Genomic DNA, 8356 nt, shown 5'->3' with positions numbered 1-8356 from the left:
TTTTTTATTCATATTTAAATCACTAAGAATGTGTTTTCTTGTTATATAACTTATTTGTACATTTGATATTGTAATTTCATAAATTTCTACAAATTATTTATGTCAATCTTATGAATAATAACAACAAAAGAACATATCCACTTATCACTAATATTTATTGCCCATAAGGACTCAAAAGACTTTTGTATAAGTATTTATACCTCACCAATTTATAAGTATAGAAAACCAAATTATTTTAAAACTTCAATACAAGTTAAAATATTTTATATTTTTTTGGTAACTTTTATAATAATTTGTTACTGTAAAAAAAAATAGACGTAGAAATAAAAACTACTATTGTTTTTGGTAAAAAAAATATTATAAAACTTACCAATAGGTGTAAAATAAATTGACAATAGAAGCAAGCTTGTCAAGTAATAGTAATTCACATCTTTACTTCTTCTTAAAAGTAAAGATGTATCAAATTGTATTTTTCTTAGAATATGATTTATAATTTTGGTGTCTTTTAAATCTTGGCTATTTATTCAAATTCAATAAGTAAAATATCATATTAATATCTATATAATATTAAAAGGCAAAGAAATTGCATGATGTAGTAATATTCATTATACAAATGGATGTAAAAATAATATATGTTGACATTTTAACTACTCAATAAAGTGATATTTAATGTAAAAAAGATAAATATATTATATAGTAATTATATATATATATATATATATATATATATATATATAAATTTAAAAACTACATATAGATTAGATATTTTATAAATATCTTTATTAATAACATTATTTTATTTTTAAATATTAACTTGTTTAAATTCAACAAGATGCTAAATTAAGTTATATATTTTGTTATTAATATAAATATTAAAAAATATACTATGATTATCGATATATAATAAAAATAAATTAATATTATAGAAATTTAATATAATATATATATAAAGATGTAATGAATTATTAAAGCCACATCTTTTATTGCCATCTCATGATTGTTTCCATTCATCTCTCATCTTTGCCCCTTGTTCTCCAATCACACATCCATATTTTTCTTATTTTGTTCTATATCCTCCATCCTTATTCTCATCTTGTCAAGGACAAGAACTTGATGAAAAAGCAATTCAAACAAGTGAACCTTCACTCAAACAAAGGTAATAAAATATAAATAAACAAGTATGTATATTGAAAGAGAAACTGGAATGGCTATTGCCAAAAGACAAGAAAACTAGAGACCCTTGAAACTAGATTGGAAGCAAGAAAGGAGTTGACAAGAGTGAAGAAGGCTTCACTCTTGTCTTTATATATACTATCTAACTAAGGGCTACATGGCGACGTTCTATAGGACCTCCAATATGTGTTGACTTTATAAGACATATGCCTTGACTTACAAGGCAAGTTTTTCTACCTGTGGTCCACATAGTTAGCTTGATCTTCAAGCAAATAACATGTGTAGCACATGGCTAACTTGTTGACTACGTTTCTAATCCAAAAAGTCAATTAAAGACACCTATGAAGTCAAAGCAATGTCTATGAAGCTTCTAAGAAGCTTTGATATTAAATACTATAGAATTAACTCACTTTTACCTACTTTTACTTACTTCCACCTATTTGTATATGTAATTTCTAGCTTACTTGAGTATGTCCGTGACATTATCCCCTCTTCTAGGAACGAGTTCCACGAAGAGCGGTCATCATATGTTGAAGAAATCTATGATGCGACGAATTGTATTTGCCACATACTCTGATCTTGTTTTCTTCAAAGATGATTGATAGGGCCTGTCAATGTCACGGACATACTCATGTAAGCTAGAAATTACATATACAAATAGGTGGAAGTAAGTAAAAGTAGCTAAAAGTAAGTTAATTCTATAGTATTTAATATCGAAGCTTTCTAAAAGCTTAATAGACACTGCTTTGACTTCATAGGTGTCTTTAATTGACTTTTTGGATTAGAAACGTGGTCAACAAGGTGGCCATGTGCCACACATATTGTTAGCTTGAAGATCAAGCTAACTATGTGGACCACACGTAGAAAAACTTGCCTTGTAAGTCAAGGCATGTGTCCTACAAAGTCAACATATATTGGAGGTCCTATAGAACGTCGCCACGTAGCCCCTAGTTAGATAGTATATATAGAGACAAGAGTGAAGCCTTCTTCACTCTTGTCAACTCTTTTCTTGCTTCCAGTCTAATTTCAAGGGTCTCTAGTTTTCTTGTCTTTTGGCAATAGCCATTCCAGTTTTTCTTTCAATATACATACTTGTTTATTTATATTTTGTTACCTTTGTTTGAGTGAGGGTTCACTTGTTTGAATTGCTTTTTCATCGAGTTCTTGTCCTTGACAGATTGACAAGAGTACACCTACAATATCAGAGCTTTGTTTAGTCTTGATTAAGAGTAGATTATTCGTTTTTCTTGATAAGATATAAGCATATTAGAAGTTACGGATTACCCTCTTCTAAACTGATATTGTCTTTAGTATTTTCTTTGTTCTCAAGTCCTCTCTTCTATTTGTCTTGAGCAATATTAGACATCTTCTCTCTTCTAAGTGTTATCATGACAGTACTTGTTGAAATGAAGAGTGCAATGGCACAAATGCAAGAGCAATTGAGGGAGTTAATGCTTGCGATGCATCAACTCAATTTACCACCACAAGGAGCAACAAGATTGGCATGAAGTGAAGATATAGAAATGGTTGGAGCTGCTTCAACATCTGCACCAAACCATGTCCTTTCTCCTATAGTGGAACGTCCTTCAAATATTAGAGAACCAAGAATTGCCCTACCCGAGAAGTTTGATGGCACCAGATCCAAGTTTTGAGGATTTATCAATCAAGTGCAACTTGTGATTGAACTTCAATCCCAAAGCTATCCAACTCCAGGATCGCAAGTTAGATTCATTGGTACGCTTCTTTCAGGTTCAGCACTATCGTGGTTTTCATCTTTTTTTGAATGACGAGATCCAATATTGGATAATCTAAAGGCTTTTTTGGCGGAGTTTTGATCCATGTATGGAGAACATGATACAATTTCTGTTGCAACCATAAGATCCATATTTTACGACAAGGCAATCGATGAGTAACGTTATACGCTTTACAATTTTGACAACTTGTAACTGATATCAAGTGGGATAATGCTGCACTTATTAGTCCATTTCTCTACGGATTACAATATGAGGTAAAAAAATTAATGCTCAACTTATCTGATCTTCAAACATTGAGTCAAGCAATTGACTTTGCTGTGAAGTGCGACAATCACCTTTTTGAATTCCGATCTGAGAATCGTACAAGTAGACCTCAACATTACTATAATTCAATGGCAACACCAACACCTCTTCAACACATACATTCGGAAGTAGAGGATATGCAAATTGATGCAGTATGTTTCAAACCTCTTACTGAGCAAGAAAAGACTCGTCATTGTTAAGAAGGATTATGTTTATATTGTGGAGAACCAAAACACACTGCTCAACATTGTCTAAAGAAATGACGTAATCACAAAATGAGGAGTATGGCAGTGAAAGAAGATAATATGTCAGAAAACAAATTTGTCCAGCTACAATAGGGACCGTGCGACTGGAACCTTGCACAACATCTAGTAAAGGTCCTATTCTCTCCTCAGAGCCCTCTCCTTGTTTTACATTAAATGTTATTTTAGGACCTAAATATTACAAAGTCTCTGCCTTGTTAGATTCAGGAGCCTCGGCGTGCTTCTTAGATGAAGAATTTACTAAATGATATAGCATTTTTTTTAGTAAAGAAAACAAACCCTGTTCATGTAGAAGGCATAGATGGTCGTCTATTGTCTTCTGGAGATATTACTCACGAAATCCTTCCTATAGAAGTAATAATCAATGGTCATAATAGCTTTGTAGTATTTAATATCATTAGATCTCTCTCTAATCTAGTCATTTTAGGTTTATCGTGGTTAGAAAAATACAACCCTCAAATAGATTGGATTTCTCGAACTCTTACTTTCTCTAAAAGTATAACTAATAGTATAATTAATCAAGTAGAGAGTCATAAGTCCACTTCAATTAAACCTGTATTTATAGGTGCAAAAGCTTTCTTGCATGCTGCTATGAAAGAATCACCATATATTATTTATGCCACACCCGTTTTTACTGGTGGAAAGACTTCAAATGGCATTCCAAGCCAATATCAAGAATTTCAAGATGTATTCGAAAAAAAAGAATGCGGATACACTCCCAAGACATCATCCCTATGATTGCTCAATTGACCTTCAAGAAGGAGCACAACCGCCATTCGGACCAATCTACAGTTTATCACAAAATGAGTTGGCTGAACTCAAGGAGTATATTGAAGAAAATCTAGCCAAGAATTTCATACGCCATTCTAAATCTCCAGTAGGAGCTCCAATTCTATTTGTGAAGAAAAAAGATAGATCATTGTGGATGTGTGTTGATTGTGGAGAACTCAACAAGATTACCATCAAGAACGGGTATCCACTACCTTTAATATCTGGACTTCTTGATCAGCTGTATTAAGTTAAGATCTATACAAAAATAGATCTCCGGGGAGTATACAATCTAGTATGCATCAAAGAAGGAGATGAATGAAAGACTGCGTTTCGAACTAGGTATGGACATTTTGAATACAACATCATGCCTTTTGGACTTACAAATGCACCAGCAACTTTTCAACATCTAATGCATGATGTTTTTCGAGAGTTTTTGGACGATTTTGTGATCTGTTATCTAGACGACATCTTGATCTATTCTAAGAATCGAGACGAACATGAACTTCATGTTCGTCGTGTATTACAAAAATTAAGAGATACAAGACTCTATGCCAAGATAGAAAAGTGTGTGTTCCACACTACTCAAGTCAATTTCTTAGATTACATCATTTCAAATGATGGACTTATGATGGATCTTAAGAAAGTTCAAACTATTATAGATTGAAAGATCCCAAAAACGGTAAGAGATGTCCAATGTTTTTTGGGATTTGCCAACTACTATCGGATCTTTATCAAGGACTTCTCTCGAGTTGTAGCTCCACTTACACGTTTGACTTGTAAAGACAAACTCCATTGGAATGAAAAAGCAGAAGTTGCTTTTGAATCTTTGAAGACAGCGTTTGTTTCTGCACCAATCTTGTATCGTGTTGATTTTTCCAAAGCATTCTTTATGGAAACAGATGCATCAGACTTTGTTGTGGGTGTGGTTTTATCACAAATGGGAACAGATGACAAACTTCATCTAGTAGCCTTTCATTGAAGAAAATTCTCAACAACAGAAATCAATTATGAGATCCATGACAAAGAACTTCTTGCAATTGTGGATTCTTTTCAAGAATGGCATCATTATCTAGAAGGCGCTTCCAGTCCAGTCACCGTATATACGGATCACAAGAACCTCGAGTATTTTATGTCAACACGTATATTAAATTGTCGTCAAGTTCGTTAGAGCATGTCTTTATCAAGATTCAAGTTCATCATCACTTATCGGCCAAGAAAACAACAAGGTTTGTCTGATGCCTTGTCTAGATGTTCTTATCTTGCACCAAAAGAAGGAGATGCAGCTTTTGAGCAACAAAGAACGATTCTCTTCAAGTCGGAGTAATTTCATCTTTGAACAATAAAATCAACATTGACTATTGATTTAAATTTTCTTAAGCAAGTCAAGTTAAGTATGTCTTCAAACCCTCTTGTTCATGATATCAAGAATAATTCTTCTAAATCTCATGATCCCTCTAAATTTGAATTCAAGAACAACCTACTCTATTTCGAAGGATGCTTATATTTTCCAGAAGGAGAAGCACGTTTACTTATTCTTCAAGCTCGTCACGACTTCCTAGCAGTAGGACATTTTAGATATAATAAGACTTTAGAGCTGATATCTCGGGATTTTTGGTGGCTTTAAATATAAAAGGTAGTCAAAGATTTTGTACAATCATGTGATGTTTGCTCAAGATAAAAAACTCCTCGTCATCAATCTTTTGGACTTCTTCAGCCATTATCCATTCCAGAACAACCATGGTCTTTTGTTTCTATGGACTTCATTATGGATCTTCCAATTTCAGGTTCTTATGACTCTATATTCGTGATAGTAGATCGTTTTACCAAGATGGCACATTTTTTACCATGTACACAATCTATCACAAGTGAAAAAATAGCTAAGCTCTTTCTTGATAATATCTATCGCTATTATGGATTATCCAAGGATATTATATCAGATAGGAGAACTCAATTTGTATCAAGATTTTGGCGGACTCTTTTCAAGATTCTTAAAGTGGATATAAAACTATCTTGGGTATTCCATCCTCAAACTGATGGACAAACGGAGCGTGTTAATCAAGTTTTGGAGCAATATTTAAGATGTACCATTAACTACCAATAAGATGATTGGACAACTCTTTTGCCATTGGCAAAATTTGCTTACAATAACACGGTACATTCTTCTACAAAACAAACACCTTTCTTTGCTAATTATGGTTATCATCTACGACTTGATACTTTTGACTTTTTAAAAGTTGATAATCCTGCTGCGAAAGATTTGGCAATTCATTTATCAGAGCTACATGCAACAATGAAGGCGCAGTTAAAAGAGGCTGAAGAACAACAAAAAGTCAATGCGGATGTCTATCGAAAGGAATACCTATCATTCATCTTGGGTGATAAGGTATGGCTATTTCATCACAATATGAAGACCACTCGTCCTTGTGACAAGTTGGACTATTGAAGGCTAAGACCATTTTCTATTTCTGCACAAATCAATCCAGTTGCATATCGTTTACATCTACTGGAGTCAATAAAAATCCATCCAGTATTTCACGTGTCTCTTCTTAAACCATACAAGATAGTGGACATACCAAAAAGACGACAAGCTCCACCTCCTCTTATAGAAGTGGACAATAATGAAGAGTTTGAAGTAGAAGAAGTCTTAGATTCAAAGCGACGCCAAAATAAATTACAAAATCTTGTCTATTGGTGCGGATATGATATTAGTGAATGCACATGGGAGCTAATATAGAATCTTGCAAATGCAGCAAAGGCAGTGGAGGCTTTTCATCGACAACATCTATCAAAATAAAGATGAAGACCTTCTTTATAAAAGAAACAACATCTAGGCAAGATAACATTCTACTTTCAATCCTTATTCATAGCTTCTATGTAGTTGTAATGCTTAGGAGATGGAGAACCAACAACCAACGGATTCGACTCAAGAGCCTTCATTTGTTGACGGGTCGGACGAGGCATTACGATTGTCACAACCTTTAAGACGATGCAATCGAGATGAAGATCTTCAAGAATGACATGTTCTTCCTCGAATAGATGGCAAGATACAACGCATTTGGTATCAGGATTTGGGAAAGGACTCCCAATGTTTGGTCATTTTACTAAAGGTAGGAACAACTCCTAATGGTATTCCAAATGTTCTATTCGAAGGAAGTTATGAAGGCCTCAACAATGATCAAATAACTGGGTGGTCTTCTCGCCTTGTTATAAGATACTACCGATGGTTGAAAGGCCCTATCAATCTTCTTGGAAGAGAATAAAGATCAGAGTATGTGGCGAATACAATTTGTCGCATCATAGTTTTTTTCGACATATGATGATCGCTTCTCGTGGAACTCATACCTAGAAGAGAGGGTAATGTCACGGACATAATCATGTAAGCTAATAATTATATATACAAATAGGTAGAAGTACGTCAAAGTAGGTAGAAGTAAGTTAATTCTACAGTATTTAATATGAAAGCTTCCTAGAAGCTTCATAGACCCTGCTTTGACTTCAAAGGTGTCTTTAGTTGACTTTTTGGATTAAAAACGTGGTCAACAAGTTGGCCATGTGCTACACATGCTATTAGCTTGAAGATCAAGCTAACTATGTGGCCCATACATAGAGAAACTTGCCTTGTAAGTTAAGGCATGTGTCCTACAAAGTCAACACATATTCGAGGTCCTATAGAATATTGCCACATAGCCCTTAGTTAGATAGTATATATAAAGACAAGAGTGAAGCCTTCTTCACTCTTGTCAACTTCATTCTTGCTTCCAATCTAGTTTCAAGGGTCTCTAGTTTTCTTCTCTTTTGGCAATAGCGATTCCTGTTTCTCTTTCAATATACATACTTGTTAATTTATATTTAGTTACCTTTCTTTGAGTGAAGGCTCATTTGTCTGAATTATTTTTTCATCGAGTTCTTGTCCTTGACACTCAACGATTGGTAGTGTCTTATACCAAGGCGGGAAGACCACCCAGTTATTTGATCATTGTTGAGGCCTTCATAACTTCCTTCGAATAGAACATTTGGAATACCATTAGGAGTTGTTCCTACCTTTAGTAAAATGACCAAACATCGGGAGTCCCTTCCCAAATCCTGATACCA

Source organism: Physcomitrium patens, chromosome 2, assembly GCF_059467195.1.
Source record: "Physcomitrium patens ecotype Gransden chromosome 2, ASM5946719v1, whole genome shotgun sequence".
Taxonomy (NCBI): domain Eukaryota; kingdom Viridiplantae; phylum Streptophyta; class Bryopsida; order Funariales; family Funariaceae; genus Physcomitrium; species Physcomitrium patens.
This window is presented reverse-complemented; position numbering follows the sequence as displayed.